The following is a 22,709-nucleotide window of genomic DNA, read 5'->3' on the forward strand; positions in this document are numbered from 1 at the left end:
TGTCTCGCTTTGGTGATTGTCCGCCGTGCGCCTTTTGACGCTCCCGGCCTGGTGTACCTGCTGATGCCGCAGTGTTGTGGGACTGTGAGTTGCCAGCTGCTCTGTACAGGCTGGGCCAGTGGCGCAATGGATAACGCGTTTGACTACGGATCAGAAGATTGTAGGTTCGACTCCTACCTGGCTCGAACTTTTTTACGCACTTTGCATTATGGCGCTAGATGCCTCGCAAGCGCACCTACTTGGTCATGCTGCCCAGCAGTTTGCATGGCAAGTGCCTTCTTAGTGCAGTAGGCAGCGCGTCAGTCTCATAATCTGAAGGTCCTGAGTTCGATCCTCAGAGAAGGCATTGATACTTGCAAAGCTTTTTTTATCCCTCATCTCAGCTTTCCATTTTTGCTGCACAAGACTATCGACAAGAGTTGCTGCTACGGCACACTAAAGGATTTGATGTCCCTTGGCCCCTCTGTACCTCAGCGTGTGGAGACCCTTCGGAAGTACACGGGTTCACCGACAGCTGACACCACTGTTGTGTTTGAGCCATTGCCCCGAGCCAAAAGAGGCGTGGAGAATGCGGGCATCAAGCCCGCTACCTCTCACATGCAAAGCGAGCGCTCTACCATTTGAGCTAATTCCCCAGCTGCTTCTTGCAATTGCACCAAGTTTGCTTCTCAGTAGCTCCTTAGCACTCGCCTCTGAGCTGCTGCGCCACCAGCAGGGATCTCCTGCTTTGGGTTAGCCCGCTCCCTGATCTCTTTCAACGCTTTGCTCCAATCGGCGTTACCGAGCAACGGCAGGGCGGGAAATCAGAGAAATGGGGAAAGAAGCCGAGAAAGAGCCCGAGCCGGCGGAAGGGAAGCGAGGTGACCGGAAAGTAGCAGCCGCCACGATCGTGAGGGAGCAGCCGAGAGCCCTGTCTGACTGAGAGACGACTTCTTTTGCCTGAGGTTTTGCCTGAAAGAGAGTGCTGGGTGTTTTGGTGCGTTGCTGCTCAAAGGCACTTCCTGCTGGTGTGCAGATGCAACTGCTCAAGCAATGGAGGTGTCCTGTGCCTTAGCAGCAACATGTATACTAGCGTCAAGTTAAGAGCACTGCCTTGAGCTAAAAGCTCCTTACCGCTCACTTACTGCACAAGAACGCCCGCTCCTTCAAGCCGGAGTCGAACCAGCGACCTAACGACGACTTTGCTTTGCTTTTTTTCCACTGCAGTCCTCCGCTCTACCACCTGAAAATCGAAGGGAAGCGGCAAAGGTGTCTCGCTTTGGTGATTGTCCGCCGTGCGCCTTTTGACGCTCCCGGCCTGGTGTACCTGCTGATGCCGCAGTGTTGTGGGACTGTGAGTTGCCAGCTGCTCTGTACAGGCTGGGCCAGTGGCGCAATGGATAACGCGTCTGACTACGGATCAGAAGATTTTAGGTGAGACTCCTGCCTGGCTCGAACTTTTTTACGCACTTTGCATTATGGGTCTAGATGCCTCGCAAGCGCACCTACTTGGTCATGCTGCCCAGCAGTTTGCATGGCAAGTGCCTTCTTAGCGCAGTCGGCAGCGCGTTAGTCTCATAATCTGAAGATTCTGAGTTCGATCCTCAGAGAAGGCATTGATACTTGCAAAGCTTTTTTATCCCTCATCTCAGCTTTCCATTTTTGCTGCACATGACTATCGACAAGACTTGCTGCTACGGCACACCAAAGGATTTGATGTCCCTTGGCCCCTTTGTACCTCAGCGTGTGGAGACCCTTCGGAAGTACACGGGTTCACCGACAGCTGACACCACTGTTGTGTTTGAGCCATTGCCCCGAGCCAAAAGAGGCGTGGAGAATGCGGGCATCAAGCCCGCTACCTCTCACATGCAAAGCGAGCGCTCTACCATTTGAGCTAATTCCCCAGCTGCTTCTTGCAATTGCACCAAGTTTGCTTCTCAGTAGCTCCTTTGCACTCGCCTCTGAGCTGCTGCGCCACCAGCAGGGATCTCTTGCTTTGGGTTAGCCCGCTCCCTGATCTCTTTCAACGCTTTGCTCCAATAGGCGTTACCGAGCAACGGCAGGGCGGGAAATCAGACAAATGGGGAAAGAAGCCGAGAAAGAGCCCGATCCGGCGGAAGGGAAGCGAGGTGACCGGAAAGTAGCAGCCGCCACGAGCGTGAGGGAGCAGCCGAGAGCCCTGTCTGACTGATAGACGACTTCTTTTGCCTGAGGTTTTGCCTGAAAGAGAGTGCTGGGTGTTTTGGTGCGTTGCTGCTCAAAGGCACTTCCTGCTGGTGTGCAGATGCAACTGCTCAAGCAATGGAGGTGTCCTGTGCCTTAGCAGCAACATGTAAACTAGCGTCAAGTTAAGAGCACTGCCTTGAGCTAAAATATCCTTACTGCTCACTTACTGCACAAGAACGCCCGCTCCTTCAAGCCGGAGTCGAACCAGCGACCTAACGACGACTTTGCTTTGCTTTTTTTCCACTGCAGTCCTCCGCTCTACCACCTGAAAATCGAAGGGAAGCGGCAAAGGTGTCTCGCTTTGGTGATTGTCCGCCGTGCGCCTTTTGACGCTCCCGGCCTGGTGTACCTGCTGATGCCGCAGTGTTGTGGGACTGTGAGTTGCCAGCTGATCTGTACAGGCTGGGCCAGTGGCGCAATGGATAACGCGTCTGACTACGGATCAGAAGATTGTAGGTTCGACTCCTACCTGGCTCGAACTTTTTTACGCACTTTGCATTATGGCGCTAGATGCCTCGCAAGCGCACCTACTTGGTCATGCTGCCCAGCAGTTTGCATGGCAAGTGCCTTCTTAGCGCAGTAGGCAGCGCGTCAGTCTCATAATCTGAAGGTCCTGAGTTCGATCCTCAGAGAAGGCATTGATACTTGCAAAGCTTTTTTTATCCCTCATCTCAGCTTTCCATTTTTGCTGCACAAGACTATCGACAAGAGTTGCTGCTACGGCACACTAAAGGATTTGATGTCCCTTGGCCCCTCTGTACCTCAGCGTGTGGAGACCCTTCGGAAGTACACGGGTTCACCGACAGCTGACACCACTGTTGTGTTTGAGCCATTGCCCCGAGCCAAAAGAGGCGTGGAGAATGCGGGCATCAAGCCCGCTACCTCTCACATGCAAAGCGAGCGCTCTACCATTTGAGCTAATTCCCCAGCTGCTTCTTGCAATTGCACCAAGTTTGCTTCTCAGTAGCTCCTTAGCACTCGTCTCTGAGCTGCTGCGCCACCAGCAGGGATCTCCTGCTTTGGGTTAGCCCGCTCCCTGATCTCTTTCAACGCTTTGCTCCAATCGGCGTTACCGAGCAACGGCAGGGCGGGAAATCAGAGAAATGGGGAAAGAAGCCGAGAAAGAGCCCGAGCCGGCGGAAGGGAAGCGAGGTGACCGGAAAGTAGCAGCCGCCACGATCGTGAGGGAGCAGCCGAGAGCCCTGTCTGACTGAGAGACGACTTCTTTTGCCTGAGGTTTTGCCTGAAAGAGAGTGCTGGGTGTTTTGGTGCGTTGCTGCTCAAAGGCACTTCCTGCTGGTGTGCAGATGCAACTGCTCAAGCAATGGAGGTGTCCTGTGCCTTAGCAGCAACATGTAAACTAGCGTCAAGTTAAGAGCACTGCCTTGAGCTAAAATATCCTTACTGCTCACTTACTGCACAAGAACGCCCGCTCCTTCAAGCCGGAGTCGAACCAGCGACCTAACGACGACTTTGCTTTGCTTTTTTTCCACTGCAGTCCTCCGCTCTACCACCTGAAAATCGAAGGGAAGCGGCAAAGGTGTCTCGCTTTGGTGATTGTCCGCCGTGCGCCTTTTGACGCTCCCGGCCTGGTGTACCTGCTGATGCCGCAGTGTTGTGGGACTGTGAGTTGCCAGCTGCTCTATACAGGCTGGGCCAGTGGCGCAATGGATAACGCGTCTGACTACGGATCAGAAGATTGTAGGTTCGACTCCTACCTGGCTCGAACTTTTTTACGCACTTTGCATTATGGCGCTAGATGCCTCGCAAGCGCACCTACTTGGTCATGCTGCCCAGCAGTTTGCATGGCAAGTGCCTTCTTAGCGCAGTAGGCAGCGCGTCAGTCTCATAATCTGAAGGTCCTGAGTTCAATCCTCAGAGAAGGCATTGATACTTGCAAAGCTTTTTTTATCCCTCATCTCAGCTTTCCATTTTTGCTGCACAAGACTATCGACAAGAGTTGCTGCTACGGCACACTAAAGGATTTGATGTCCCTTGGCCCCTCTGTACCTCAGCGTGTGGAGACCCTTCGGAAGTACACGGGTTCACCGACAGCTGACACCACTGTTGTGTTTGAGCCATTGCCCCGAGCCAAAAGAGGCGTGGAGAATGCGGGCATCAAGCCCGCTACCTCTCACATGCAAAGCGAGCGCTCTACCATTTGAGCTAATTCCCCAGCTGCTTCCTGCAATTGCACCAAGTTTGCTTCTCAGTAGCTCCTTAGCACTCGCCTCTGAGCTGCTGCGCCACCAGCAGGGATCTCCTGCTTTGGGTTAGCCCGCTCCCTGATCTCTTTCAACGCTTTGCTCCAATCGGCGTTACCGAGCAACGGCAGGGCGGGAAATCAGAGAAATGGGGAAAGAAGCCGAGAAAGAGCCCGAGCCGGTGGAAGGGAAGCGAGGTGACCGGAAAGTAGCAGCCGCCACGAGCGTGAGGGAGCAGCCGAGAGCCCTGTCTGACTGATAGACGACTTCTTTTGCCTGAGGTTTTGCCTGAAAGAGAGTGCTGGGTGTTTTGGTGCGTTGCTGCTCAAAGGCACTTCCTGCTGGTGTGCAGATGCAACTGCTCAAGCAATGGAGGTGTCCTGTGCCTTAGCAGCAACATGTATACTAGCGTCAAGTTAAGAGCACTGCCTTGAGCTAAAAGCTCCTTACCGCTCACTTACTGCACAAGAACGCCCGCTCCTTCAAGCCGGAGTCGAACCAGCGACCTAACGACGACTTTGCTTTGCTTTTTTTCCACTGCAGTCCTCCGCTCTACCACCTGAAAATCGAAGGGAAGCGGCAAAGGTGTCTCGCTTTGGTGATTGTCCGCCGTGCGCCTTTTGACGCTCCCGGCCTGGTGTACCTGCTGATGCCGCAGTGTTGTGGGACTGTGAGTTGCCAGCTGCTCTGTACAGGCTGGGCCAGTGGCGCAATGGATAACGCGTCTGACTACGGATCAGAAGATTTTAGGTGAGACTCCTACCTGGCTCGAACTTTTTTACGCACTTTGCATTATGGGTCTAGATGCCTCGCAAGCGCACCTACTTGGTCATGCTGCCCAGCAGTTTGCATGGCAAGTGCCTTCTTAGCGCAGTCGGCAGCGCGTTAGTCTCATAATCTGAAGATTCTGAGTTCGATCCTCAGAGAAGGCATTGATACTTGCAAAGCTTTTTTATCCCTCATCTCAGCTTTCCATTTTTGCTGCACAAGACTATCGACAAGACTTGCTGCTACGGCACACCAAAGGATTTGATGTCCCTTGGCCCCTTTGTACCTCAGCGTGTGGAGACCCTTCGGAAGTACACGGGTTCACCGACAGCTGACACCACTGTTGTGTTTGAGCCATTGCCCCGAGCCAAAAGAGGCGTGGAGAATGCGGGCATCAAGCCCGCTACCTCTCACATGCAAAGCGAGCGCTCTACCATTTGAGCTATTTCCCCAGCTGCTTCTTGCAATTGCACCAAGTTTGCTTCTCAGTAGCTCCTTAGCACTCGCCTCTGAGCTGCTGCGCCACCAGCAGGGATCTCCTGCTTTGGGTTAGCCCGCTCCCTGATCTCTTTCAACGCTTTGCTCCAATCGGCGTTACTGAGCAACGGCAGGGCGGGAAATCAGACAAATGGGGAAAGAAGCCGAGAAAGAGCCCGATCCGGCGGAAGGGAAGCGAGGTGACCGGAAAGTAGCAGCCGCCACGAGCGTGAGGGAGCAGCCGAGAGCCCTGTCTGACTGATAGACGACTTCTTTTGCCTGAGGTTTTGCCTGAAAGAGAGTGCTGGGTGTTTTGGTGCGTTGCTGCTCAAAGGCACTTCCTGCTGGTGTGCAGATGCAACTGCTCAAGCAATGGAGGTGTCCTGTGCCTTAGCAGCAACATGTAAACTAGCGTCAAGTTAAGAGCACTGCCTTGAGCTAAAATATCCTTACTGCTCACTTACTGCACAAGTACGCCCGCTCCTTCAAGCCGGAGTCGAACCAGCGACCTAACGACGACTTTGCTTTGCTTTTTTTCCACAGCAGTCCTCCGCTCTACCACCTGAAAATCGAAGGGAAGCGGCAAAGGTGTCTCGCTTTGGTGATTGTCCGCCGTGCGCCTTTTGACGCTCCCGGCCTGGTGTACCTGCTGATGCCGCAGTGTTGTGGGACTGTGAGTTGCCAGCTGCTCTGTACAGGCTGGGCCAGTGGCGCAATGGATAACGCGTTTGACTACGGATCAGAAGATTGTAGGTTCGACTCCTACCTGGCTCGAACTTTTTTACGCACTTTGCATTATGGCGCTAGATGCCTCGCAAGCGCACCTACTTGGTCATGCTGCCCAGCAGTTTGCATGGCAAGTGCCTTCTTAGTGCAGTAGGCAGCGCGTCAGTCTCATAATCTGAAGGTCCTGAGTTCGATCCTCAGAGAAGGCATTGATACTTGCAAAGCTTTTTTTATCCCTCATCTCAGCTTTCCATTTTTGCTGCACAAGACTATCGACAAGAGTTGCTGCTACGGCACACTAAAGGATTTGATGTCCCTTGGCCCCTCTGTACCTCAGCGTGTGGAGACCCTTCGGAAGTACACGGGTTCACCGACAGCTGACACCACTGTTGTGTTTGAGCCATTGCCCCGAGCCAAAAGAGGCGTGGAGAATGCGGGCATCAAGCCCGCTACCTCTCACATGCAAAGCGAGCGCTCTACCATTTGAGCTAATTCCCCAGCTGCTTCTTGCAATTGCACCAAGTTTGCTTCTCAGTAGCTCCTTAGCACTCGCCTCTGAGCTGCTGCGCCACCAGCAGGGATCTCCTGCTTTGGGTTAGCCCGCTCCCTGATCTCTTTCAACGCTTTGCTCCAATCGGCGTTACCGAGCAACGGCAGGGCGGGAAATCAGAGAAATGGGGAAAGAAGCCGAGAAAGAGCCCGAGCCGGCGGAAGGGAAGCGAGGTGACCGGAAAGTAGCAGCCGCCACGATCGTGAGGGAGCAGCCGAGAGCCCTGTCTGACTGAGAGACGACTTCTTTTGCCTGAGGTTTTGCCTGAAAGAGAGTGCTGGGTGTTTTGGTGCGTTGCTGCTCAAAGGCACTTCCTGCTGGTGTGCAGATGCAACTGCTCAAGCAATGGAGGTGTCCTGTGCCTTAGCAGCAACATGTATACTAGCGTCAAGTTAAGAGCACTGCCTTGAGCTAAAAGCTCCTTACCGCTCACTTACTGCACAAGAACGCCCGCTCCTTCAAGCCGGAGTCGAACCAGCGACCTAACGACGACTTTGCTTTGCTTTTTTTCCACTGCAGTCCTCCGCTCTACCACCTGAAAATCGAAGGGAAGCGGCAAAGGTGTCTCGCTTTGGTGATTGTCCGCCGTGCGCCTTTTGACGCTCCCGGCCTGGTGTACCTGCTGATGCCGCAGTGTTGTGGGACTGTGAGTTGCCAGCTGCTCTGTACAGGCTGGGCCAGTGGCGCAATGGATAACGCGTCTGACTACGGATCAGAAGATTTTAGGTGAGACTCCTGCCTGGCTCGAACTTTTTTACGCACTTTGCATTATGGGTCTAGATGCCTCGCAAGCGCACCTACTTGGTCATGCTGCCCAGCAGTTTGCATGGCAAGTGCCTTCTTAGCGCAGTCGGCAGCGCGTTAGTCTCATAATCTGAAGATTCTGAGTTCGATCCTCAGAGAAGGCATTGATACTTGCAAAGCTTTTTTATCCCTCATCTCAGCTTTCCATTTTTGCTGCACATGACTATCGACAAGACTTGCTGCTACGGCACACCAAAGGATTTGATGTCCCTTGGCCCCTTTGTACCTCAGCGTGTGGAGACCCTTCGGAAGTACACGGGTTCACCGACAGCTGACACCACTGTTGTGTTTGAGCCATTGCCCCGAGCCAAAAGAGGCGTGGAGAATGCGGGCATCAAGCCCGCTACCTCTCACATGCAAAGCGAGCGCTCTACCATTTGAGCTAATTCCCCAGCTGCTTCTTGCAATTGCACCAAGTTTGCTTCTCAGTAGCTCCTTTGCACTCGCCTCTGAGCTGCTGCGCCACCAGCAGGGATCTCTTGCTTTGGGTTAGCCCGCTCCCTGATCTCTTTCAACGCTTTGCTCCAATAGGCGTTACCGAGCAACGGCAGGGCGGGAAATCAGACAAATGGGGAAAGAAGCCGAGAAAGAGCCCGATCCGGCGGAAGGGAAGCGAGGTGACCGGAAAGTAGCAGCCGCCACGAGCGTGAGGGAGCAGCCGAGAGCCCTGTCTGACTGATAGACGACTTCTTTTGCCTGAGGTTTTGCCTGAAAGAGAGTGCTGGGTGTTTTGGTGCGTTGCTGCTCAAAGGCACTTCCTGCTGGTGTGCAGATGCAACTGCTCAAGCAATGGAGGTGTCCTGTGCCTTAGCAGCAACATGTAAACTAGCGTCAAGTTAAGAGCACTGCCTTGAGCTAAAATATCCTTACTGCTCACTTACTGCACAAGAACGCCCGCTCCTTCAAGCCGGAGTCGAACCAGCGACCTAACGACGACTTTGCTTTGCTTTTTTTCCACTGCAGTCCTCCGCTCTACCACCTGAAAATCGAAGGGAAGCGGCAAAGGTGTCTCGCTTTGGTGATTGTCCGCCGTGCGCCTTTTGACGCTCCCGGCCTGGTGTACCTGCTGATGCCGCAGTGTTGTGGGACTGTGAGTTGCCAGCTGATCTGTACAGGCTGGGCCAGTGGCGCAATGGATAACGCGTCTGACTACGGATCAGAAGATTGTAGGTTCGACTCCTACCTGGCTCGAACTTTTTTACGCACTTTGCATTATGGCGCTAGATGCCTCGCAAGCGCACCTACTTGGTCATGCTGCCCAGCAGTTTGCATGGCAAGTGCCTTCTTAGCGCAGTAGGCAGCGCGTCAGTCTCATAATCTGAAGGTCCTGAGTTCGATCCTCAGAGAAGGCATTGATACTTGCAAAGCTTTTTTTATCCCTCATCTCAGCTTTCCATTTTTGCTGCACAAGACTATCGACAAGAGTTGCTGCTACGGCACACTAAAGGATTTGATGTCCCTTGGCCCCTCTGTACCTCAGCGTGTGGAGACCCTTCGGAAGTACACGGGTTCACCGACAGCTGACACCACTGTTGTGTTTGAGCCATTGCCCCGAGCCAAAAGAGGCGTGGAGAATGCGGGCATCAAGCCCGCTACCTCTCACATGCAAAGCGAGCGCTCTACCATTTGAGCTAATTCCCCAGCTGCTTCTTGCAATTGCACCAAGTTTGCTTCTCAGTAGCTCCTTAGCACTCGTCTCTGAGCTGCTGCGCCACCAGCAGGGATCTCCTGCTTTGGGTTAGCCCGCTCCCTGATCTCTTTCAACGCTTTGCTCCAATCGGCGTTACCGAGCAACGGCAGGGCGGGAAATCAGAGAAATGGGGAAAGAAGCCGAGAAAGAGCCCGAGCCGGCGGAAGGGAAGCGAGGTGACCGGAAAGTAGCAGCCGACACGATCGTGAGGGAGCAGCCGAGAGCCCTGTCTGACTGAGAGACGACTTCTTTTGCCTGAGGTTTTGCCTGAAAGAGAGTGCTGGGTGTTTTGGTGCGTTGCTGCTCAAAGGCACTTCCTGCTGGTGTGCAGATGCAACTGCTCAAGCAATGGAGGTGTCCTGTGCCTTAGCAGCAACATGTAAACTAGCGTCAAGTTAAGAGCACTGCCTTGAGCTAAAATATCCTTACTGCTCACTTACTGCACAAGAACGCCCGCTCCTTCAAGCCGGAGTCGAACCAGCGACCTAACGACGACTTTGCTTTGCTTTTTTTCCACTGCAGTCCTCCGCTCTACCACCTGAAAATCGAAGGGAAGCGGCAAAGGTGTCTCGCTTTGGTGATTGTCCGCCGTGCGCCTTTTGACGCTCCCGGCCTGGTGTACCTGCTGATGCCGCAGTGTTGTGGGACTGTGAGTTGCCAGCTGCTCTATACAGGCTGGGCCAGTGGCGCAATGGATAACGCGTCTGACTACGGATCAGAAGATTGTAGGTTCGACTCCTACCTGGCTCGAACTTTTTTACGCACTTTGCATTATGGCGCTAGATGCCTCGCAAGCGCACCTACTTGGTCATGCTGCCCAGCAGTTTGCATGGCAAGTGCCTTCTTAGCGCAGTAGGCAGCGCGTCAGTCTCATAATCTGAAGGTCCTGAGTTCAATCCTCAGAGAAGGCATTGATACTTGCAAAGCTTTTTTTATCCCTCATCTCAGCTTTCCATTTTTGCTGCACAAGACTATCGACAAGAGTTGCTGCTACGGCACACTAAAGGATTTGATGTCCCTTGGCCCCTCTGTACCTCAGCGTGTGGAGACCCTTCGGAAGTACACGGGTTCACCGACAGCTGACACCACTGTTGTGTTTGAGCCATTGCCCCGAGCCAAAAGAGGCGTGGAGAATGCGGGCATCAAGCCCGCTACCTCTCACATGCAAAGCGAGCGCTCTACCATTTGAGCTAATTCCCCAGCTGCTTCCTGCAATTGCACCAAGTTTGCTTCTCAGTAGCTCCTTAGCACTCGCCTCTGAGCTGCTGCGCCACCAGCAGGGATCTCCTGCTTTGGGTTAGCCCGCTCCCTGATCTCTTTCAACGCTTTGCTCCAATCGGCGTTACCGAGCAACGGCAGGGCGGGAAATCAGAGAAATGGGGAAAGAAGCCGAGAAAGAGCCCGAGCCGGTGGAAGGGAAGCGAGGTGACCGGAAAGTAGCAGCCGCCACGAGCGTGAGGGAGCAGCCGAGAGCCCTGTCTGACTGATAGACGACTTCTTTTGCCTGAGGTTTTGCCTGAAAGAGAGTGCTGGGTGTTTTGGTGCGTTGCTGCTCAAAGGCACTTCCTGCTGGTGTGCAGATGCAACTGCTCAAGCAATGGAGGTGTCCTGTGCCTTAGCAGCAACATGTATACTAGCGTCAAGTTAAGAGCACTGCCTTGAGCTAAAAGCTCCTTACCGCTCACTTACTGCACAAGAACGCCCGCTCCTTCAAGCCGGAGTCGAACCAGCGACCTAACGACGACTTTGCTTTGCTTTTTTTCCACTGCAGTCCTCCGCTCTACCACCTGAAAATCGAAGGGAAGCGGCAAAGGTGTCTCGCTTTGGTGATTGTCCGCCGTGCGCCTTTTGACGCTCCCGGCCTGGTGTACCTGCTGATGCCGCAGTGTTGTGGGACTGTGAGTTGCCAGCTGCTCTGTACAGGCTGGGCCAGTGGCGCAATGGATAACGCGTCTGACTACGGATCAGAAGATTTTAGGTGAGACTCCTACCTGGCTCGAACTTTTTTACGCACTTTGCATTATGGGTCTAGATGCCTCGCAAGCGCACCTACTTGGTCATGCTGCCCAGCAGTTTGCATGGCAAGTGCCTTCTTAGCGCAGTCGGCAGCGCGTTAGTCTCATAATCTGAAGATTCTGAGTTCGATCCTCAGAGAAGGCATTGATACTTGCAAAGCTTTTTTATCCCTCATCTCAGCTTTCCATTTTTGCTGCACAAGACTATCGACAAGACTTGCTGCTACGGCACACCAAAGGATTTGATGTCCCTTGGCCCCTTTGTACCTCAGCGTGTGGAGACCCTTCGGAAGTACACGGGTTCACCGACAGCTGACACCACTGTTGTGTTTGAGCCATTGCCCCGAGCCAAAAGAGGCGTGGAGAATGCGGGCATCAAGCCCGCTACCTCTCACATGCAAAGCGAGCGCTCTACCATTTGAGCTATTTCCCCAGCTGCTTCTTGCAATTGCACCAAGTTTGCTTCTCAGTAGCTCCTTAGCACTCGCCTCTGAGCTGCTGCGCCACCAGCAGGGATCTCCTGCTTTGGGTTAGCCCGCTCCCTGATCTCTTTCAACGCTTTGCTCCAATCGGCGTTACTGAGCAACGGCAGGGCGGGAAATCAGACAAATGGGGAAAGAAGCCGAGAAAGAGCCCGATCCGGCGGAAGGGAAGCGAGGTGACCGGAAAGTAGCAGCCGCCACGAGCGTGAGGGAGCAGCCGAGAGCCCTGTCTGACTGATAGACGACTTCTTTTGCCTGAAAGAGAGTGCTGGGTGTTTTGGTGCGTTGCTGCTCAAAGGCACTTCCTGCTGGTGTGCAGATGCAACTGCTCAAGCAATGGAGGTGTCCTGTGCCTTAGCAGCAACATGTAAACTAGCGTCAAGTTAAGAGCACTGCCTTGAGCTAAAATATCCTTACTGCTCACTTACTGCACAAGAACGCCCGCTCCTTCAAGCCGGAGTCGAACCAGCGACCTAACGACGACTTTGCTTTGCTTTTTTTCCACTGCAGTCCTCCGCTCTACCACCTGAAAATCGAAGGGAAGCGGCAAAGGTGTCTCGCTTTGGTGATTGTCCGCCGTGCGCCTTTTGACGCTCCCGGCCTGGTGTACCTGCTGATGCCGCAGTGTTGTGGGACTGTGAGTTGCCAGCTGATCTGTACAGGCTGGGCCAGTGGCGCAATGGATAACGCGTCTGACTACGGATCAGAAGATTGTAGGTTCGACTCCTACCTGGCTCGAACTTTTTTACGCACTTTGCATTATGGCGCTAGATGCCTCGCAAGCGCACCTACTTGGTCATGCTGCCCAGCAGTTTGCATGGCAAGTGCCTTCTTAGCGCAGTAGGCAGCGCGTCAGTCTCATAATCTGAAGGTCCTGAGTTCGATCCTCAGAGAAGGCATTGATACTTGCAAAGCTTTTTTTATCCCTCATCTCAGCTTTCCATTTTTGCTGCACAAGACTATCGACAAGACTTGCTGCTACGGCACACTAAAGGATTTGATGTCCCTTGGCCCCTCTGTACCTCAGCGTGTGGAGACCCTTCGGAAGTACACGGGTTCACCGACAGCTGACACCACTGTTGTGTTTGAGCCATTGCCCCGAGCCAAAAGAGGCGTGGAGAATGCGGGCATCAAGCCCGCTACCTCTCACATGCAAAGCGAGCGCTCTACCATTTGAGCTAATTCCCCAGCTGCTTCTTGCAATTGCACCAAGTTTGCTTCTCAGTAGCTCCTTAGCACTCGCCTCTGAGCTGCTGCGCCACCAGCAGGGATCTCCTGCTTTGGGTTAGCCCGCTCCCTGATCTCTTTCAACGCTTTGCTCCAATCGGCGTTACCGAGCAACGGCAGGGCGGGAAATCAGAGAAATGGGGAAAGAAGCCGAGAAAGAGCCCGAGCCAGCGGAAGGGAAGCGAGGTGACCGGAAAGTAGCAGCCGCCACGAGCGTGAGGGAGCAGCCGAGAGCCCTGTCTGACTGATAGACGACTTCTTTTGCCTGAGGTTTTGCCTGAAAGAGAGTGCTGGGTGTTTTGGTGCGTTGCTGCTCAAAGGCACTTCCTGCTGGTGTGCAGATGCAACTGTTCAAGCAATGGAGGTGTCCTGTGCCTTAGCAGCAACATGTAAACTAGCGTCAAGTTAAGAGCACTGCCTTGAGCTAAAATATCCTTACTGCTCACTTACTGCACAAGAACGCCCGCTCCTTCAAGCCGGAGTCGAACCAGCGACCTAACGACGACTTTGCTTTGCTTTTTTTCCACTGCAGTCCTCCGCTCTACCACCTGAAAATCGAAGGGAAGCGGCAAAGGTGTCTCGCTTTGGTGATTGTCCGCCGTGCGCCTTTTGACGCTCCCGGCCTGGTGTACCTGCTGATGCCGCAGTGTTGTGGGACTGTGAGTTGCCAGCTGCTCTATACAGGCTGGGCCAGTGGCGCAATGGATAACGCGTCTGACTACGGATCAGAAGATTGTAGGTTCGACTCCCATCTGGCTCGAACTTTTTTACGCACTTTGCATTATGGCGCTAGATGCCTCGCAAGCGCACCTACTTGGTCATGCTGCCCAGCAGTTTGCATGGCAAGTGCCTTCTTAGCGCAGTTGGCAGCGCGTCAGTCTCATAATCTGAAGGTCCTGAGTTCAATCCTCAGAGAAGGCATTGATACTTGCAAAGCTTTTTTTATCCCTCATCTCAGCTTTCCATTTTTGCTGCACAAGACTATCGACAAGAGTTGCTGCTACGGCACACTAAAGGATTTGATGTCCCTTGGCCCCTCTGTACCTCAGCGTGTGGAGACCCTTCGGAAGTACACGGGTTCACCGACAGCTGACACCACTGTTGTGTTTGAGCCATTGCCCCGAGCCAAAAGAGGCGTGGAGAATGCGGGCATCAAGCCCGCTACCTCTCACATGCAAAGCGAGCGCTCTACCATTTGAGCTAATTCCCCAGCTGCTTCTTGTAATTGCACCAAGTTTGCTTCTCAGTAGCTCCTTAGCACTCGCCTCTGAGCTGCTGCGCCACCAGCAGGGATCTCCTGCTTTGGGTTAGCCCGCTCCCTGATCTCTTTCAACGCTTTGCTCCAATCGGCGTTACCGAGCAACGGCAGGGCGGGAAATCAGAGAAATGGGGAAAGAAGCCGAGAAAGAGCCCGAGCCGGTGGAAGGGAAGCGAGGTGACCGGAAAGTAGCAGCCGCCACGAGCGTGAGGGAGCAGCCGAGAGCCCTGTCTGACTGATAGACGACTTCTTTTGCCTGAGGTTTTACCTGAAAGAGAGTGCTGGGTGTTTTGGTGCGTCGCTGCTCAAAGGCACTTCCTGCTGGTGTGCAGATGCAACTGCTCAAGCAATGGAGGTGTCCTGTGCCTTAGCAGCAACATGTATACTAGCGTCAAGTTAAGAGCACTGCCTTGAGCTAAAAGCTCCTTACCGCTCACTTACTGCACAAGAACGCCCGCTCCTTCAAGCCGGAGTCGAACCAGCGACCTAACGACGACTTTGCTTTGCTTTTTTTCCACTGCAGTCCTCCGCTCTACCACCTGAAAATCGAAGGGAAGCGGCAAAGGTGTCTCGCTTTGGTGATTGTCCGCCGTGCGCCTTTTGACGCTCCCGGCCTGGTGTACCTGCTGATGCCGCAGTGTTGTGGGACTGTGAGTTGCCAGCTGCTCTGTACAGGCTGGGCCAGTGGCGCAATGGATAACGCGTCTGACTACGGATCAGAAGATTTTAGGTGAGACTCCTACCTGGCTCGAACTTTTTTACGCACTTTGCATTATGGGTCTAGATGCCTCGCAAGCGCACCTACTTGGTCATGCTGCCCAGCAGTTTGCATGGCAAGTGCCTTCTTAGCGCAGTCGGCAGCGCGTTAGTCTCATAATCTGAAGATTCTGAGTTCGATCCTCAGAGAAGGCATTGATACTTGCAAAGCTTTTTTATCCCTCATCTCAGCTTTCCATTTTTGCTGCACAAGACTATCGACAAGACTTGCTGCTACGGCACACCAAAGGATTTGATGTCCCTTGGCCCCTTTGTACCTCAGCGTGTGGAGACCCTTCGGAAGTACACGGGTTCACCGACAGCTGACACCACTGTTGTGTTTGAGCCATTGCCCCGAGGCAAAAGAGGCGTGGAGAATGCGGGCATCAAGCCCGCTACCTCTCACATGCAAAGCGAGCGCTCTACCATTTGAGCTAATTCCCCAGCTGCTTCTTGCAATTGCACCAAGTTTGCTTCTCAGTAGCTCCTTAGCACTCGCCTCTGAGCTGCTGCGCCACCAGCAGGGATCTCCTGCTTTGGGTTAGCCCGCTCCCTGATCTCTTTCAACGCTTTGCTCCAATCGGCGTTACTGAGCAACGGCAGGGCGGGAAATCAGACAAATGGGGAAAGAAGCCGAGAAAGAGCCCGATCCGGCGGAAGGGAAGCGAGGTGACCGGAAAGTAGCAGCCGCCACGAGCGTGAGGGAGCAGCCGAGAGCCCTGTCTGACTGATAGACGACTTCTTTTGCCTGAAAGAGAGTGCTGGGTGTTTTGGTGCGTTGCTGCTCAAAGGCACTTCCTGCTGGTGTGCAGATGCAACTGCTCAAGCAATGGAGGTGTCCTGTGCCTTAGCAGCAACATGTAAACTAGCGTCAAGTTAAGAGCACTGCCTTGAGCTAAAATATCCTTACTGCTCACTTACTGCACAAGAACGCCCGCTCCTTCAAGCCGGAGTCGAACCAGCGACCTAACGACGACTTTGCTTTGCTTTTTTTCCACAGCAGTCCTCCGCTCTACCACCTGAAAATCGAAGGGAAGCGGCAAAGGTGTCTCGCTTTGGTGATTGTCCGCCGTGCGCCTTTTGACGCTCCCGGCCTGGTGTACCTGCTGATGCCGCAGTGTTGTGGGACTGTGAGTTGCCAGCTGCTCTGTACAGGCTGGGCCAGTGGCGCAATGGATAACGCGTTTGACTACGGATCAGAAGATTGTAGGTTCGACTCCTACCTGGCTCGAACTTTTTTACGCACTTTGCATTATGGCGCTAGATGCCTCGCAAGCGCACCTACTTGGTCATGCTGCCCAGCAGTTTGCATGGCAAGTGCCTTCTTAGTGCAGTAGGCAGCGCGTCAGTCTCATAATCTGAAGGTCCTGAGTTCGATCCTCAGAGAAGGCATTGATACTTGCAAAGCTTTTTTTATCCCTCATCTCAGCTTTCCATTTTTGCTGCACAAGACTATCGACAAGAGTTGCTGCTACGGCACACTAAAGGATTTGATGTCCCTTGGCCCCTCTGTACCTCAGCGTGTGGAGACCCTTCGGAAGTACACGGGTTCACCGACAGCTGACACCACTGTTGTGTTTGAGCCATTGCCCCGAGCCAAAAGAGGCGTGGAGAATGCGGGCATCAAGCCCGCTACCTCTCACATGCAAAGCGAGCGCTCTACCATTTGAGCTAATTCCCCAGCTGCTTCTTGCAATTGCACCAAGTTTGCTTCTCAGTAGCTCCTTAGCACTCGCCTCTGAGCTGCTGCGCCACCAGCAGGGATCTCCTGCTTTGGGTTAGCCCGCTCCCTGATCTCTTTCAACGCTTTGCTCCAATCGGCGTTACCGAGCAACGGCAGGGCGGGAAATCAGAGAAATGGGGAAAGAAGCCGAGAAAGAGCCCGAGCCGGCGGAAGGGAAGCGAGGTGACCGGAAAGTAGCAGCCGCCACGATCGTGAGGGAGCAGCCGAGAGCCCTGTCTGACTGAGAGACGACTTCTTTTGCCTGAGGTTTTGCCTGAAAGAGAGTGCTGGGTGTTTTGGTGCGTTGCTGCTCAAAGGCACTTCCTGCTGGTGTGCAGATGCAACTGCTCAAGCAATGGAGGTGTCCTGTGCCTTAGCAGCAACATGTATACTAGCGTCAAGTTAAGAGCACTGCCTTGAGCTAAAAGCTCCTTACCGCTCACTTACTGCACAAGAACGCCCGCTCCTTCAAGCCGGAGTCGAACCAGCGACCTAACGACGACTTTGCTTTGCTTTTTTTCCACTGCAGTCCTCCGCTCTACCACCTGAAAATCGAAGGGAAGCGGCAAAGGTGTCTCGCTTTGGTGATTGTCCGCCGTGCGCCTTTTGACGCTCCCGGCCTGGTGTACCTGCTGATGCCGCAGTGTTGTGGGACTGTGAGTTGCCAGCTGCTCTGTACAGGCTGGGCCAGTGGCGCAATGGATAACGCGTCTGACTACGGATCAGAAGATTTTAGGTGAGACTCCTGCCTGGCTCGAACTTTTTTACGCACTTTGCATTATGGGTCTAGATGCCTCGCAAGCGCACCTACTTGGTCATGCTGCCCAGCAGTTTGCATGGCAAGTGCCTTCTTAGCGCAGTCGGCAGCGCGTTAGTCTCATAATCTGAAGATTCTGAGTTCGATCCTCAGAGAAGGCATTGATACTTGCAAAGCTTTTTTATCCCTCATCTCAGCTTTCCATTTTTGCTGCACAAGACTATCGACAAGACTTGCTGCTACGGCACACCAAAGGATTTGATGTCCCTTGGCCCCTTTGTACCTCAGCGTGTGGAGACCCTTCGGAAGTACACGGGTTCACCGACAGCTGACACCACTGTTGTGTTTGAGCCATTGCCCCGAGGCAAAAGAGGCGTGGAGAATGCGGGCATCAAGCCCGCTACCTCTCACATGCAAAGCGAGCGCTCTACCATTTGAGCTAATTCCCCAGCTGCTTCTTGCAATTGCACCAAGTTTGCTTCTCAGTAGCTCCTTAGCACTCGCCTCTGAGCTGCTGCGCCACCAGCAGGGATCTCCTGCTTTGGGTTAGCCCGCTCCCTGATCTCTTTCAACGCTTTGCTCCAATCGGCGTTACTGAGCAACGGCAGGGCGGGAAATCAGACAAATGGGGAAAGAAGCCGAGAAAGAGCCCGATCCGGCGGAAGGGAAGCGAGGTGACCGGAAAGTAGCAGCCGCCACGAGCGTGAGGGAGCAGCCGAGAGCCCTGTCTGACTGATAGACGACTTCTTTTGCCTGAAAGAGAGTGCTGGGTGTTTTGGTGCGTTGCTGCTCAAAGGCACTTCCTGCTGGTGTGCAGATGCAACTGCTCAAGCAATGGAGGTGTCCTGTGCCTTAGCAGCAACATGTAAACTAGCGTCAAGTTAAGAGCACTGCCTTGAGCTAAAATATCCTTACTGCTCACTTACTGCACAAGAACGCCCGCTCCTTCAAGCCGGAGTCGAACCAGCGACCTAACGACGACTTTGCTTTGCTTTTTTTCCACAGCAGTCCTCCGCTCTACCACCTGAAAATCGAAGGGAAGCGGCAAAGGTGTCTCGCTTTGGTGATTGTCCGCCGTGCGCCTTTTGACGCTCCCGGCCTGGTGTACCTGCTGATGCCGCAGTGTTGTGGGACTGTGAGTTGCCAGCTGCTCTGTACAGGCTGGGCCAGTGGCGCAATGGATAACGCGTTTGACTACGGATCAGAAGATTGTAGGTTCGACTCCTACCTGGCTTGAACTTTTTTACGCACTTTGCATTATGGCGCTAGATGCCTCGCAAGCGCACCTACTTGGTCATGCTGCCCAGCAGTTTGCATGGCAAGTGCCTTCTTAGTGCAGTAGGCAGCGCGTCAGTCTCATAATCTGAAGGTCCTGAGTTCGATCCTCAGAGAAGGCATTGATACTTGCAAAGCTTTTTTTATCCCTCATCTCAGCTTTCCATTTTTGCTGCACAAGACTATCGACAAGAGTTGCTGCTACGGCACACTAAAGGATTTGATGTCCCTTGGCCCCTCTGTACCTCAGCGTGTGGAGACCCTTCGGAAGTACACGGGTTCACCGACAGCTGACACCACTGTTGTGTTTGAGCCATTGCCCCGAGCCAAAAGAGGCGTGGAGAATGCGGGCATCAAGCCCGCTACCTCTCACATGCAAAGCGAGCGCTCTACCATTTGAGCTAATTCCCCAGCTGCTTCTTGCAATTGCACCAAGTTTGCTTCTCAGTAGCTCCTTAGCACTCGCCTCTGAGCTGCTGCGCCACCAGCAGGGATCTCCTGCTTTGGGTTAGCCCGCTCCCTGATCTCTTTCAACGCTTTGCTCCAATCGGCGTTACCGAGCAACGGCAGGGCGGGAAATCAGAGAAATGGGGAAAGAAGCCGAGAAAGAGCCCGAGCCGGCGGAAGGGAAGCGAGGTGACCGGAAAGTAGCAGCCGCCACGATCGTGAGGGAGCAGCCGAGAGCCCTGTCTGACTGAGAGACGACTTCTTTTGCCTGAGGTTTTGCCTGAAAGAGAGTGCTGGGTGTTTTGGTGCGTTGCTGCTCAAAGGCACTTCCTGCTGGTGTGCAGATGCAACTGCTCAAGCAATGGAGGTGTCCTGTGCCTTAGCAGCAACATGTATACTAGCGTCAAGTTAAGAGCACTGCCTTGAGCTAAAAGCTCCTTACCGCTCACTTACTGCACAAGAACGCCCGCTCCTTCAAGCCGGAGTCGAACCAGCGACCTAACGACGACTTTGCTTTGCTTTTTTTCCACTGCAGTCCTCCGCTCTACCACCTGAAAATCGAAGGGAAGCGGCAAAGGTGTCTCGCTTTGGTGATTGTCCGCCGTGCGCCTTTTGACGCTCCCGGCCTGGTGTACCTGCTGATGCCGCAGTGTTGTGGGACTGTGAGTTGCCAGCTGCTCTGTACAGGCTGGGCCAGTGGCGCAATGGATAACGCGTCTGACTACGGATCAGAAGATTTTAGGTGAGACTCCTGCCTGGCTCGAACTTTTTTACGCACTTTGCATTATGGGTCTAGATGCCTCGCAAGCGCACCTACTTGGTCATGCTGCCCAGCAGTTTGCATGGCAAGTGCCTTCTTAGCGCAGTCGGCAGCGCGTTAGTCTCATAATCTGAAGATTCTGAGTTCGATCCTCAGAGAAGGCATTGATACTTGCAAAGCTTTTTTATCCCTCATCTCAGCTTTCCATTTTTGCTGCACATGACTATCGACAAGACTTGCTGCTACGGCACACCAAAGGATTTGATGTCCCTTGGCCCCTTTGTACCTCAGCGTGTGGAGACCCTTCGGAAGTACACGGGTTCACCGACAGCTGACACCACTGTTGTGTTTGAGCCATTGCCCCGAGCCAAAAGAGGCGTGGAGAATGCGGGCATCAAGCCCGCTACCTCTCACATGCAAAGCGAGCGCTCTACCATTTGAGCTAATTCCCCAGCTGCTTCTTGCAATTGCACCAAGTTTGCTTCTCAGTAGCTCCTTAGCACTCGTCTCTGAGCTGCTGCGCCACCAGCAGGGATCTCCTGCTTTGGGTTAGCCCGCTCCCTGATCTCTTTCAACGCTTTGCTCCAATCGGCGTTACCGAGCAACGGCAGGGCGGGAAATCAGAGAAATGGGGAAAGAAGCCGAGAAAGAGCCCGAGCCGGCGGAAGGGAAGCGAGGTGACCGGAAAGTAGCAGCCGCCACGATCGTGAGGGAGCAGCCGAGAGCCCTGTCTGACTGAGAGACGACTTCTTTTGCCTGAGGTTTTGCCTGAAAGGGAGTGCTGGGTGTTTTGGTGCGTTGCTGCTCAAAGGCACTTCCTGCTGGTGTGCAGATGCAACTGCTCAAGCAATGGAGGTGTCCTGTGCCTTAGCAGCAACATGTAAACTAGCGTCAAGTTAAGAGCACTGCCTTGAGCTAAAATATCCTTACTGCTCACTTACTGCACAAGAACGCCCGCTCCTTCAAGCCGGAGTCGAACCAGCGACCTAACGACGACTTTGCTTTGCTTTTTTTCCACTGCAGTCCTCCGCTCTACCACCTGAAAATCGAAGGGAAGCGGCAAAGGTGTCTCGCTTTGGTGATTGTCCGCCGTGCGCCTTTTGACGCTCCCGGCCTGGTGTACCTGCTGATGCCGCAGTGTTGTGGGACTGTGAGTTGCCAGCTGCTCTATACAGGCTGGGCCAGTGGCGCAATGGATAACGCGTCTGACTACGGATCAGAAGATTGTAGGTTCGACTCCTACCTGGCTTGAACTTTTTTACGCACTTTGCATTATGGCGCTAGATGCCTCGCAAGCGCACCTACTTGGTCATGCTGCCCAGCAGTTTGCATGGCAAGTGCCTTCTTAGCGCAGTAGGCAGCGCGTCAGTCTCATAATCTGAAGGTCCTGAGTTCAATCCTCAGAGAAGGCATTGATACTTGCAAAGCTTTTTTTATCCCTCATCTCAGCTTTCCATTTTTGCTGCACAAGACTATCGACAAGAGTTGCTGCTACGGCACACTAAAGGATTTGATGTCCCTTGGCCCCTCTGTACCTCAGCGTGTGGAGACCCTTCGGAAGTACACGGGTTCACCGACAGCTGACACCACTGTTGTGTTTGAGCCATTGCCCCGAGCCAAAAGAGGCGTGGAGAATGCGGGCATCAAGCCCGCTACCTCTCACATGCAAAGCGAGCGCTCTACCATTTGAGCTAATTCCCCAGCTGCTTCCTGCAATTGCACCAAGTTTGCTTCTCAGTAGCTCCTTAGCACTCGCCTCTGAGCTGCTGCGCCACCAGCAGGGATCTCCTGCTTTGGGTTAGCCCGCTCCCTGATCTCTTTCAACGCTTTGCTCCAATCGGCGTTACCGAGCAACGGCAGGGCGGGAAATCAGAGAAATGGGGAAAGAAGCCGAGAAAGAGCCCGAGCCGGTGGAAGGGAAGCGAGGTGACCGGAAAGTAGCAGCCGCCACGAGCGTGAGGGAGCAGCCGAGAGCCCTGTCTGACTGATAGACGACTTCTTTTGCCTGAGGTTTTGCCTGAAAGAGAGTGCTGGGTGTTTTGGTGCGTTGCTGCTCAAAGGCACTTCCTGCTGGTGTGCAGATGCAACTGCTCAAGCAATGGAGGTGTCCTGTGCCTTAGCAGCAACATGTATACTAGCGTCAAGTTAAGAGCACTGCCTTGAGCTAAAAGCTCCTTACCGCTCACTTACTGCACAAGAACGCCCGCTCCTTCAAGCCGGAGTCGAACCAGCGACCTAACGACGACTTTGCTTTGCTTTTTTTCCACTGCAGTCCTCCGCTCTACCACCTGAAAATCGAAGGGAAGCGGCAAAGGTGTCTCGCTTTGGTGATTGTCCGCCGTGCGCCTTTTGACGCTCCCGGCCTGGTGTACCTGCTGATGCCGCAGTGTTGTGGGACTGTGAGTTGCCAGCTGCTCTGTACAGGCTGGGCCAGTGGCGCAATGGATAACGCGTCTGACTACGGATCAGAAGATTTTAGGTGAGACTCCTACCTGGCTCGAACTTTTTTACGCACTTTGCATTATGGGTCTAGATGCCTCGCAAGCGCACCTACTTGGTCATGCTGCCCAGCAGTTTGCATGGCA

At 53.7% G+C, this 22,709-nt stretch overlaps 6 non-coding genes across 6 annotated transcripts; all 6 read left to right on the forward strand.

The window, feature by feature from the left end:
- The first annotated feature begins 2,609 nt into the window (after window positions 1-2,609).
- Window positions 2,610-2,682, forward strand: trnar-acg (transfer RNA arginine (anticodon ACG)). The gene has a single exon. It is a non-coding gene; the product is annotated as a tRNA-Arg (tRNA).
- A 1,176-nt stretch (window positions 2,683-3,858) lies between these two features.
- trnar-acg (transfer RNA arginine (anticodon ACG)) lies at window positions 3,859-3,931 on the forward strand. The gene has a single exon. It is a non-coding gene; the product is annotated as a tRNA-Arg (tRNA).
- Window positions 3,932-8,852: 4,921 nt separating this feature from the next.
- trnar-acg (transfer RNA arginine (anticodon ACG)) lies at window positions 8,853-8,925 on the forward strand. Its single transcript has one exon. It is a non-coding gene; the product is annotated as a tRNA-Arg (tRNA).
- Window positions 8,926-10,101: 1,176 nt separating this feature from the next.
- On the forward strand, window positions 10,102-10,174 carry trnar-acg (transfer RNA arginine (anticodon ACG)). The gene has a single exon. It is a non-coding gene; the product is annotated as a tRNA-Arg (tRNA).
- A 2,412-nt stretch (window positions 10,175-12,586) lies between these two features.
- On the forward strand, window positions 12,587-12,659 carry trnar-acg (transfer RNA arginine (anticodon ACG)). Its single transcript has one exon. It is a non-coding gene; the product is annotated as a tRNA-Arg (tRNA).
- A 1,337-nt stretch (window positions 12,660-13,996) lies between these two features.
- Window positions 13,997-14,069, forward strand: trnam-cau (transfer RNA methionine (anticodon CAU)). Its single transcript has one exon. It is a non-coding gene; the product is annotated as a tRNA-Met (tRNA).
- Window positions 14,070-22,709: the final 8,640 nt, after the last annotated feature.

The sequence above is a fragment of the Somniosus microcephalus genome, unplaced genomic scaffold (genome assembly GCF_052327205.1).
Source record: "Somniosus microcephalus isolate GS21.2 unplaced genomic scaffold, FLI_Smic_1.0 scaffold63, whole genome shotgun sequence".
Classification (NCBI taxonomy): domain Eukaryota; kingdom Metazoa; phylum Chordata; class Chondrichthyes; order Squaliformes; family Somniosidae; genus Somniosus; species Somniosus microcephalus.